We start from the raw sequence: 12,467 nt of genomic DNA, 5'->3' as shown, positions 1-12,467 counted from the left end.
ACATCCAATTTGAGTTGAAAGTTTATTTTAAACAGGGCTTCACTTTATGAAGTGAAAGAAAATGAAATAATGATTACATAGACTCATAACAACAGTATGGTAGCCTACAGTATGAGTGCTGTGTTCTGGTGCTTGACAGGGTCATAACAGCCATTGATTGGTTACCTGGACTGGCCGAGCTGTTTCATTTCCCTACTGCTGTGAAGGAGTGTTGCTTGCTCGGACAGGTCCTGCCACCCTTTCCAAAGCCGGGATCTCAGAGGCCCCTAGGGTGATGTCTGTCGTGTGTGTGTCTGACTCATCTCAGCATTGAGAGTGACAGAAAGCCCAACCAGCATGACCATGACATAGGGATTATCTTGATATGATGAATTTGCTTCATCACCGAATCTGTACAATTCTGTAGAATTTCTAATACACCTTACAAGCATGTCTAAACAGCTGAGCTTTGAAGTGTATTCATACAGCGGAGTTGATTTGGAGCAGGTGTGGACAGGTACTTGTATTTATTATGGATCCCCATTAGTTCCTGCCAAGGCAGCAGCTACTCTTCCTGGGGTCCAGCAAAATGAAGGCAGTTCATACAGTTTTAAAAACATAACATTACATTCACAGATTTCACAACACACTGTGTGCCCTCAGGCTCCTACTCCACCACATACAGTGCCTTGCGAAAGTATTCGGCCCCCTTGAACTTTGCGACCTTTTGCCACATTTCAGGCTTCAAACATAAAGATATAAAACTGTATTTTTTTGTGAAGAATCAACAACAAGTGGGACACAATCATGAAGTGGAACAACATTTGTTGGATATTTCAAACTTTTTTAACAAATCAAAAACTGAAAAATTGGGCGTGCAAAATTATTCAGCCCCTTTACTTTCAGTGCAGCAAACTCTCTCCAGAAGTTCAGTGAGGATCTCTGAATGATCCAATGTTGACCTAAATGACTAATGATGATAAATACAATCCACCTGTGTGTAATCAAGTCTCCGTATAAATGCACCTGCACTGTGATAGTCTCAGAGGTCCGTTAAAAGCGCAGAGAGCATCATGAAGAACAAGGAACACACCAGGCAGGTCCGAGATACTGTTGTGAAGAAGTTTAAAGCCGGATTTGGATACAAAAAGATTTCCCAAGCTTTAAACATCCCAAGGAGCACTGTGCAAGCGATAATATTGAAATGGAAGGAGTATCAGACCACTGCAAATCTACCAAGACCTGGCCGTCCCTCTAAACTTTCAGCTCATACAAGGAGAAGACTGATCAGAGATGCAGCCAAGAGGCCCATGATCACTCTGGATGAACTGCAGAGATCTACAGCTGAGGTGGGAGACTCTGTCCATAGGACAACAATCAATCGTATATTGCACAAATCTGGCCTTTATGGAAGAGTGGCAAGAAAGCCATTTCTTAAAGATATCCATAAAAAGTGTTGTTTAAAGTTTGCCACAAGCCACCTGGGAGACACACCAAACATGTGGAAGAAGGTGCTCTGGTCAGATGAAACCAAAATTGAACTTTTTGGCAACAATGCAAAACGTTATGTTTGGCGTAAAAGCAACACAGCTCATCACCTTGAACACAAAACATGGTGGTGGCAGCATCATGGTTTGGGCCTGCTTTTCTTCAGCAGGGACAGGGAAGATGGTTAAAATTGATGGGAAGATGGATGGAGCCAAATACAGGACCATTCTGGAAGAAAACCTGACGGAGTCTGCAAAAGACCTGAGACTGGGACGGAGATTTGTCTTCCAACAAGACAATGATCCAAAACATAAAGCAAAATCTACAATGGAATGGTTCAAAAATAAACATATCCAGGTGTTAGAATGGCCAAGTTAAAGTCCAGACCTGAATCCAATCGAGAATCTGTGGAAAGAACTGAAAACTGCTGTTCACAAATGCTCTCCATCCAACCTCACTGAGCTCGAGCTGTTTTGCAAGGAGGAATGGGAAAAAATGTCAGTCTCTCGATGTGCAAAACTGATAGAGACATACCCCAAGCGACTTACAGCTGTAATCGCAGCAAAAGGTGGCACTACAAAGTATTAACTTAAGGGGGCTGAATAATTTTGCACGCCCAATTTTTCAGTTTTTGATTTGTTAAAAAAGTTTGAAATATCCAATAAATGTCGTTCCACTTCATGATTGTGTCCCACTTGTTGTTGATTCTTCATAAAAAAATACAGTTTTATATCTTTATGTTTGAAGCCTGAAATGTGGCAAAAGGTCGCAAAGTTCAAGGGGGCCAAATACTTTCACAAGGCACTGTATCTACAGTACAAAATCCATGTGTGTGTGTGTGTATAGTGCGCATGTTTTCGTGTGTGCGTGTATGCATGTGTCTGTGCCTATGTTTGTGTTGCTTCACAGTCCCAGCTGTTCCATAAGGTATATTTGATCTGTTTTTTAAATCAAATTTTACTGCTTGCGTCAGTTACTTGATGTGGAATAGAGTTCCATGTAGTCATAGCTCTATTTAGTACTGTGCGCCTCCCATAGTCTGTCTTGGACTTGGGGGCTGTGAAGAGACCTCTGGTGGCATTTCTTGCGGGGTATTTATGGGTGTCCGAGCTGTGCCCCAGCAGTTCAAACAGACAGCTCAGTGCATTCAACATGTCATGTGGAAAACTTGTATCTGAAGATTTTTCTATAGCAAAGAAAAGTCTTATCAGTTAGAGGAGCACTTTGCCTTCCACTACATTTGACATTTGATAGCCGTGTGATAGGAGAGACTGTGTTAGGTAGGCCTAATAGATCTCTGTGTTTGAAGTCTGAAAAGAACTGGGGTCTCTGTGGAGTGGTTGTTGTTACTGAAATGCCTGTGTTATGCAGGAGAGAACACACAGTTTAGGCAGTGACTCAGGCTGCATGTATTACTGTGATTAGCTGGAGCTACTGCAGTGTGGGGAGAGAGAGAAAAAAATAGAGAGTGGTGGAGCGAGAGCTTCCCTGCATGTCTATGCGATTGTGTTTTCACTGGTCTACTGCGTTAATATACAATGCAGTTTCCCTCTCTCCACTCCCTCCTCTCCTCCACTCTTTCTCTCTGTATGCTAATCTTCACTCGCTCTCACTGCTCAAATCTCTTTCTCCTGCCTTCGTCTCTACAGTGAAGATGACATCCCCAGTTTTGATGAACCAGCGAGCCTCTCCTACTGGCCGGTGGCTGCCCAGCAAGACCCCACAAGATCGGGCTTTCTGGGTGAGGACTTGCCCCCTCTAAAGTGGTTCTTCAGCAAAGGCACTGACAGCACCTGCCAGGTCTGAGTAAGTACTGCTCTGAAGGAATCTTTCACTGATAACAAGGTGGTATTGATAGCACTGACAGAGTAACAACAAAGAATGTGTGTGCTGACAAGATTGTGTTTGTAGCACATATTAACTGCCTGTAACTGCTCTGCTTTTGTTTGCCCATCTCATCATCTCAGCATGTTGATTGATTAGTTCTTATACTATGACAGGGGAATTTTAGCCAGATGTGATAGCGCTATAGAACAGCTGCCTGCTCCGGTAGTAGGGAAGAGTATTCTATTGTCACGACACTGAGATGCTGTGTTAGCATTAAATGTGTCTTTGTTTACCCATCTTCAGCATCAATGTGCAGTAGCATCCCACCTCTCATACAGTCGATCTCCAACTTCATAGGGGAATCACAGCGTTCACATTCTGATGCCTCTCTCTGCTATGATGTACTGTTTTCTTCAAAGGATTCTGAAAATGTCCGTGTTATATCTCACTTTTTTTCTGATGGCTTTCTTTTGCCTAGATCTCGATGTAGGAAATAAACATACAGTGCAGGTTAGATCGTAACTTGGTAGAACAAGCAATCATCTCTCTTGATAGTTCAATCGGGAATCACAAATTTTGGACCACAGAACTTTGATTTGTGTCCTGAGTTTGCCATTGGTAAGGCACTTAGTGAGTTATTGTCAGTTGAACGTGTGCATTGGTAGGCCTGTGTGGCAAAAATATATTCTGTAGGCTATCAAAATAATAAAGATAGTTGAACACTCGATATACAAGCTCCAAGTAATGGATTGGGTAAACCACCACCGTTTCTGCATCACTGTGCCTTCTTCAGGGTGAAGCCAAAACGTTGGTGATTTACCTAATACATTTCTAGGAGCTTGTATATACAGTGTGCAATTCTCTTTATTTTGTAGCCTACAGAATATATTTTTTATACTTGCTGTTAGTCAGCACCTCTACCAACTGTCTTGGGTGTGCGCCAATATATTCTGTAATTAAAAAAGGAAAAGCAGAAAAGTCCAAAATTATCAAAATGATCAAAAATGTATTTCCATGGGAACAGTTGTTTCCCTCTGTCTCTCTCTCATTTCTTCATCAGGTTCCTCTCAGAGCAGGTGACAGCTCCTGTTTCTTTATAAGGCCCACAGTCAATTGTATTACAATATGTACATATTAATCATAGTGGTTCATAATAAAATTATGATATTCAAGTCTTTAGTCTTGTTACAATACACCTCATCCTCACTTGCTTTAAAACGGTCATCAATAAAAATGTATGATGATTACTATGAAATATCTGCCTTTCCCCTCGGTCTTACACTGAGGTGACTGATGAAGGCATATTCATGTATTTTCAATGGACTAATTTCCACTCAAAGACAGAGAGGTGGGTTGTATAGAGGGGGGTTTAACTAGGGACAGATATAGTTGGGTTTATTAGGGGTTCCAAATGGTGCATAGAGGGGTATAGGGAGTGGACATAGCTATACATTTAGGATCAAATATATCCATGCAGTGCCTTCAGAAAGTATTCATACCCCTTGATAAAATGGATTTTCAAACATCTAGACATAATACCGCATAGTGACAAAGTGAAATGCAGAAATATCTCATTTACATACAGTAAGTATTCACACCCCTGAGTCAATACATGTGGCAGTGATTACAGCTGTGAGTCTTTCTGGATAAGTCTCTAAGAGCTTTGCACACCAGGATTGTACAATATTTTCATTATTATTTATTTATTGATTATCATCATCATTATTATTATTATTATTTTAATAATTATAATTATTTCATTATTATTTTTTAAATTCTTCAAGCTCTGTCAAGGTGGTTGTTGATCAGTGACAGACAGCCATTTTCAAGTCTTGACATAGATTTTCAAGACGATTTAAGTCAAAACTGTCACTCGGCCATTCAGGAACATTCACTGTCTTCTTGGTAAGCAACTCCAGTGTATATTTGGCCTTGTGTTTCAGGTTATTGTCCTGCTGAAAGGTGAATGTCTCCCAGTGTCTGTTGGAAAGCAGACTGAACCAGGCTTTCCAATAGGTTTTGCCTGTGCTTAGCTCTTTTTTCTTTTTATCCTAAAAAACTCCCTAGTCCTTACAGATGACAAGCATTCCCATAACATGATGCAGCCACCAACATGCTTAAAAATATGTAGAGTGGTACTCAGTGATGTGTTGGATTTGCCCCAAACACAATGTTTTGTATTCATTTCTTTACCAACGTTTTTTGCAGTTTTACTTTTGTACCTTATTGCAAACAGGATGCACATTTTGGAATATTTGTATTCTGTACAGATTTCCTTCTGTTCACTCTGTCATTTAGGTTAGTATTGTGGAGAATCTACAATGTTGTTGATTCATCCTCAGTTTTCTCCTATCACAGCTATTAAACTCTGTAACTGTTAAAGTCACCATTGGCCTCAGTGACATTCCTGAACGGTTTCATTCCTCTCCGGAAACTGAGTTAAGAAGGATGCCTGTATCCTTGTAGTGACTGAGTGGATTGATACACTATTCAAAGTGCCATTAATAACTTCACCATGCTCAAAGGGATATTCAATGTCAGCTTCTTCTTTTAACCCATCTACCAATAGGTGCCCTTCTTTACGAGGCATTGGAAAACATCCCTGGTCTTTGTGGTTGAAATTCACTGCTCAAGTGAGGGACCTTACAGATATGTTATTATCTTACAGGTATGTTTGGGGTACGGACGTGACGTAGTCATTACAAATGTATCTTAAACACTATTATTGCTATTATTATTGCTATTATTAATCCATTTTAAATTCAGGCTGTAACACAACAAAATGGAGAGAAAAGCAAAGGGTGTGAATACTTTCTGAAGGTACTGCATATGGAAAATATGGAACGTATTTAGGGAGTATCCATTTAATGAAAGAAGTGTGGGGTAGGCAAGAGGAATTGTCGAGAGGAATATGTGAATTTGTACTTGTATTCACCTGTAGACAGGAGGCGGTGCAAAACCGTGTGAAATGTGACTTGGAGAAAGGGCTGAAGGCGGTGAGCAGATAGAACCAGGTGGTGTAGCTGCGCTCTAGCGCAAATCCATGCATGTTAATGTGAGTCGTGATGAGAGGAGAGCTCTGCTGCTGTAGCTCTCCCATACCCTCAAGTGTCATTTCCAAAAGCCTGCTTATCCCTGCCGATTGATCCTCTTTGTGTGATGTACCAATGAATGTACCCATATGGCATCAGTTTTCTGAGTTGCTGATGTCGTGACCAGGGACTTAGCTACAGAAAACAATCACAGTGTCAGTTTTAGGGTTTAGGGATTGGACCTGATAGGTTTAGGTAGGGAAACTAGAACTGGTATCGTGACAGAATCTGTGCCACGGATGTACTCGTGTAACATGTTAGTGATTCACTACCGCCTACAGCCCATACGTTACAGTATCACCCGTGGCCTCTGGTCACCCTGCAGTCTGAATGTATAGCAACACCAAGACTGGAGTGAAACCTCTGTGCTCTCCTCCCCTGCAAAATGACTGACTCATACCACACATTATTAAACATATAGAAAACATCTCAAGAGGGTTGATCGAGCTGTAGATAGCGAATTCTCCTCTATGTGTTATCCCCTTGCTGCTAATCAGCTCTTATAAATCTAAATAAATGAATAGAGAACATCTGGTTCTAACAGTCTATGCAGCAACTATTGAATTAGAGTCAAGCTGTGGTTGAAGTCCTGCCAACTCAAACTGCACAATACACTCTTGTAAAATAATGTATTTATTTAATAAAATAGACTTTGAAAGGGTAGACATGCAGAAATTCCTCGTCAAAAGTCTTGTTGTTACAAAAGTAGTTCTAACTTGACGCCTCCCTGCATCAGCTGCTGGGCCAAGGACTTTACCAGGACTCTGTCAAATGCAGGGTCCTGGGAGGAAATAGCTGCTTGCAGGGTGTTATAAGAGCCAAACTCCTCCATGATGTTTTTATGTACACCTCTGAACACCCTTTGGATGTACAGGATCTGGGAATATGCCTGTGTCCTGGAGAATCTGGATGCAGCACAGAACTCAGACAGGACTTGTCTGATGAGTTGCTGAGATGTTTCTGTCATGTCTGCTGCCTGTTGGGAGGGTCCATCTAGGGTTGAGGGTCTGATCTCCAATAGCAACCTTATCACCAGTATGGTGACCAAACAGATGACATCATCTTTGCTGGAGTCCATCAAGTACTGCAGTGGGAATGCAGTGGCACTGCTGATGTCCGGGGTGATTAAGAGCTCCCTCAGATGGCCAGAGCTGCTGGGGATACACTCCTCCTTCTCTTCAATGTCAATCCCATCTCTCTTTGGTACCAAAGAGGTTCCCTTGCTGGTGAAAGACGGAGTGGAGGATCGAAAAGCGAATTTAGCACTCGGTGGTCGACTGCTGTCAGTCATTGGACTGTTACGATGCAGGGGTTCATCTGTGTGTGCCATCATCTTTGTCTTTAGGTCACTTGAAGAAATCTCTGGCATTTTAGAGTCCCTGGTGTCGATGCAGGAGCTCCTGACGATGGGGCAGGTCAGATCAAAAGGCACTTCGTCAGGGATGGGAGTGCCAGGGAGGTTGATCTCTAACTCACACTCTGACCTAGGACTCTTTGAAGAGCTGGACAAGGAACTACGACCATTTAAAGAAGTGGACAAAGATGAACAGGTTCTAGGGATGTCTTGGCAGACTTGTTCACTGTCATCCTCACTTTTCTCAACCTCCTTCAGCATAGTTCCTACCATATCATTGATCTGAAGGAGCTCCCTGGAATCCTTCATTCGCCCTAAGTTTGAGATTTCACTCTGGATAGCAACCAGGATTTCCCCAAGGGTCTCTTTGGAAGAAGCATTTTCTGTTCTTTCGGATCCGGGTGGCTTCAGCCCTGTGAAGAAATCCTTAAGTGTGTTCTTCATACTGACGCAGATGGTCTTAGCTGTTGACCAAAGCTTCTCCTCTGATATTTTAACACTCAATTCAGTATCATCCAGTTGGGAGCCCCCGTGGGAGCACTGCGAACCTCTCCCACTTCTTTCCAGTAGCACAGTGTCAGTGGACTCATTTTTCTGGAAAATAGTCGCCATTCCTTTGACAAAGGTTTCCACTAATCCAGAGGCTGTATTCTCAGAGGACATGGAGGACATGGATTCTGAAAGGACATGGATCTCTGATGGTGAGCTAGATGATAAGCCAGACTTTTCTGAATACCAGTATGGCTGATCTGTGTGATAAAGGAATGACTGGATCTCATCAGCACTTTACTCACTGCCTCTTCTGCCTGAGTCTGGAAGTCATTGCTAGAGAGCTTCTTAATGCTCTGAATCAGACTAGTAGAGGACTCTGTGATTCTGACACTCTCTTCTGAGCTCAGTTGAGAATATTGAGTACTCACGCTCAAGTCTTCATTGGGTGAGGGTGACTGGGAAATAGTATAGTCATCGAGCTTTGATAGGACACCATCAACAAACCAACAAGCCTCTAGGGACTCAGATGAACTGACAACGGCCAAGGATTTACTCTCCACTTTTGATAACTCTGACTTGTAGATGGAAAAAACACTGCTAAGAACTTCTTGAGTACTGGTATCCAGATTGGAGAGACAGAGAGCTGGTATTGGTTGGCTCTCACTGGGAACTCTACTAAGTTCGGTGCTGGGTAACTGGACCTCAACAGTTGAAACAGTTGCCTTTTCCAGGGTGTCTGAAGACTCCTGAAGAGAAGCATCCTTAGCCACACCTTCTTCTCGAGCGGATAGAGTTAACAAGTCCCTCAGCTTTGCTCGTATACGGCCGTAGAGTGTGCGGGCTGGAGAGAAGGTTATCTTCTGTGAAGACCCTATTTTGTGGTCATTTACAGGAACTGGCCAATCAACTGCTTCACATGTGCCTTCAAATGATGCTATCGTCTCCATGCTTCTCACAAATGCCTTAACAATCACTGTGGCAGTGGAGGTTACAGATGTCAGGGCTGTGCAGCTGATATTCAGGGGGGCTTCAGTAAGGCTAGGAGCAGCACTAGAAGTTCTAGAAGAAGGAGCCATGCCAGAAGAGCTGCTGACTTTCCTTGTAAGGATGGTGCTCACCACCTTGAGGGCTTTAGACTGAAAGTCGGGGCTAGAGATGGTCTGAAGTTTTCTGGCCACCACACTGGTAGAGGATCCAGTCTCTTTGAGAAAGTGAGTGGTCCCTTCTTTCCCAGATGGACACTCAACATCAAGGTCACATTGAAGATTGGTCAGAAATTTAGACACCAAGAATGTCCTCTTCTTGGCCAGATCCAATAGGATGTTGAAGTCCTGTGCCATGTTATCCATTGTGCCAACAATGGCATCCAGCACATCATCGGTCACAGGGTCCATGAGGGGCCCGATAAACCCTACCCACTCTGGCTCAGACGTTTGACTCTGTAGCTCGGCCAGGATCTGCACAGAGGCAACCCGAATGACCTCCTTGACTGCTGCTATGCCCTGACTGTCCATAGGGGGGCAACTCCCCGAGCTGGCCTGAATGGCCACTGAGAGGCCAGAGTTAAAGCTGGTGTACTACCTCCCCCACGATAGCACAGCTCAACTCGGAGGAGCTGGAGGAGGTGGGGTTGGAGTGACCCTCAACCAGGGATATCAGGAGGCTCTCTTCCATTACCCCAAAAAGAGCCTCTGATGGGAGCCTCTCTAGTTGCAGGCAAGCTCTGCAATGAGGTCTGGGACCTTGAAGATAAACACACAATCACCACTTATGCCATGCAAATGTGACCAACTGGTATCTAATCTGGGTCATTAGTGAGCCTGAAAACCAAATTAGAGCAATGATGGATTACTTTTCATACCACCGTAGTTCTAGAAGCCTAAAGCCAACTGACATGATTTTTTTGCCTGATTTTTATGTTTGTACGACATCAGAATATGATTAATTCTGAAAGGCATGTACCTGATTTATTTATTCATAGATTACTTTATTTCTTACCCAGTTACAAATGACTTTCACCTGGACCCACCCCTTCAGTGGCAACATTTCTGACCAGAACTTTAAACTACAAGGTGTGAATTCCAAGTTAATAATTTATGATAAGTGTGGGTCAGGTCTTGCAATTATTAAGTTGAAATATTGCTGTGAACATACCTCTTAGGCGAACAGCATGGTGATGAGGTTCTGCGGGTGGATTTTTGGCGGCACCCTGCACTGCCATTCCTCCTCCTCTCCTTAGTCCAGTAGTTAATCTCACTGATCAGCAGCCTTTTCTCTCTCTCATCCAGACTGCCTAAGGAATCCTCAGACCCTGTCAGAGAGCACTGTGATTCTGGGGAGGTTGCCCCACTCCTCAGTTTCACCCCCATGATACGAGCTAGCGCTGGTAGGAGAATGCGGAGGGCTGTCTGGGTCACGACCTTAACAATCTTCAGACACAGCATGGAGAGCTGCTCGAATGTGAGCTATGGCCAACAAACAGAGTAAGGTTTTTGTCAATCAAGCAATTCCATGACACCATTCCCTATATAGAGCACAACTTTTGACCAGAACCTTATGTGGAGAGACTTACATTATTTTTAATGCCATGCTGAATCACTCTCCATTGGCTAGAGAAAAGAAAAGAAAGGAAACATATTTTACCTGCACACTGGTGTTGAGTTAGTGGAGTCACTAGATAGCAATGTCAGGGAAAATAAAAGTGTATTTAAGGTTGGAAAAAGACATGGGACATTGCTCATCAGTTAGACACCTCAGGAAGGAGAGGAGGATTGTGGCACAGCATGTCCCATTCTTGAGAGAAGGCATTAGAGTCCTCTGAGCCTCCTTCTCCAGCTGCTCAATGATAGATCCCCTTTCCCGGAAACCACACCCGGGTGTCTGAGAAGACTCTGGGAAACCGCAAAGAGAAATCTAAAGTTGAATCTGAACTTGATCCCTAATTTCCTTCACCTTTAGTGATTTGATTGCACTGGACAGGTAAAAGCACATCTCTCTGCGTGCCTCCACTATATTGCTTTCACCTATATAGATACTATCTTCTCAGATCTGTGCTGATGAATTTGAACACAACCTGCACCCAACATGAAGTAATCTCGGACCTGCACCAATGCTGCTGTCCTCCTCCACGGAAGTCTTCTTGGCGCGGCCACTGGACTTACGTTTAGCCTACATGACAACATATTATAGGTCTCATAGCAGATCTAAGGTCATTGTAGTGTCTCCTCCTAATGCTTTAAGGCTAGGATTTAGTGATAGTAAACTAATCCTAGATCTGTGCCTAAGTAGGCAGAACATGTGTAGAGGACAGCATATTTCTTACCTTGCCTCCTGTCCTGTTCTTGTTGGTTTCATGTGTCTCTGTTTCATTCTTCATATTCGCCATAACTTTATTTTGGTCATCCAGGAGATCCTCCCATTTCACGCTCTGGTGGATAAATGAGAGGCCAATATCAGTCCTAGGTTGTGACTTTATGAAACAACTTATTCGCTGTGTTAGTGACCTACTATATTGTTAGTAATTTCTCCTCTAATCTCAAAATAGGCTAAATGAACCATACCTTGCTGTCATCTGACATGATGTGTAGCTTATTGTTGTAGGCTGTTTAGAGGAAATACTAATACCTCCTTTGAAAAAATATCAGTGAACCATCGGCAGACAACTGAAGTGAATATGAACGAATTATGAATGAATTATGCCAAAGCATTGTTGAATACTCGATTCCGATTGGCTGAAGCCAGAGCATTCTTCAAAGATGTCATACACACATGATTTCACAATTAGGCCTAAGTCTAATGACTATATGAATTGTCAATGTCATTAGAAAAAATATCATATCTTGTCGAACTTCTGCCAAACGAAAATATTTGTTAGTTCATGTTTTTGCTTTTAATTTATGGTTTATCAAGCATGCTACTCCATTTCATACAATCAATTATCAATCAGTCAGTAAAATGTATTTATAAAGCCCTTTTTTCATCAGCAGATGTCACAAAAAAAATATGGTATGCTAACATCCCACAACAATTCCCCAATTGGAATTACTTGCCTAAACTTCCAATCATACTTATTTTCTGTTAAGGGATTATTATCAATAATGACTAATTATGTATTCATTTCAATCAGGACTGAATAATCAGAATACTATTATGTTACTGTATAGATGTATGATTTTTATTTTAATCCTAGTACTGAATATAATGTGTGAAAATATAATTAAGAATTATAACAATGA

General features: G+C 42.4%; 1 protein-coding gene across 1 annotated transcript in view; it reads left to right on the top strand.

Annotated features, from left to right (window-relative positions):
- Positions 1-2,815: 2,815 nt before the first annotated feature.
- LOC110525124 (citron rho-interacting kinase) overlaps positions 2,816-12,467 on the top strand; it is a 99,464-nt gene continuing 89,812 nt past the window's right edge. Inside the window, exon 1 of the mRNA XM_036979640.2 lies at positions 2,816-3,273. The gene's annotated coding sequence lies outside the window, so the exon portion shown is untranslated. The remainder of the gene's footprint in view (positions 3,274-12,467) is intronic.

This window comes from Oncorhynchus mykiss, chromosome 6, assembly GCF_057628025.1.
Source record: "Oncorhynchus mykiss isolate SJ-2025 chromosome 6, ASM5762802v1, whole genome shotgun sequence".
NCBI lineage: Eukaryota > Metazoa > Chordata > Actinopteri > Salmoniformes > Salmonidae > Oncorhynchus > Oncorhynchus mykiss.
Note: the sequence above shows the minus strand (reverse complement) of the source record. Positions and strands in the feature narration are given on the sequence as shown.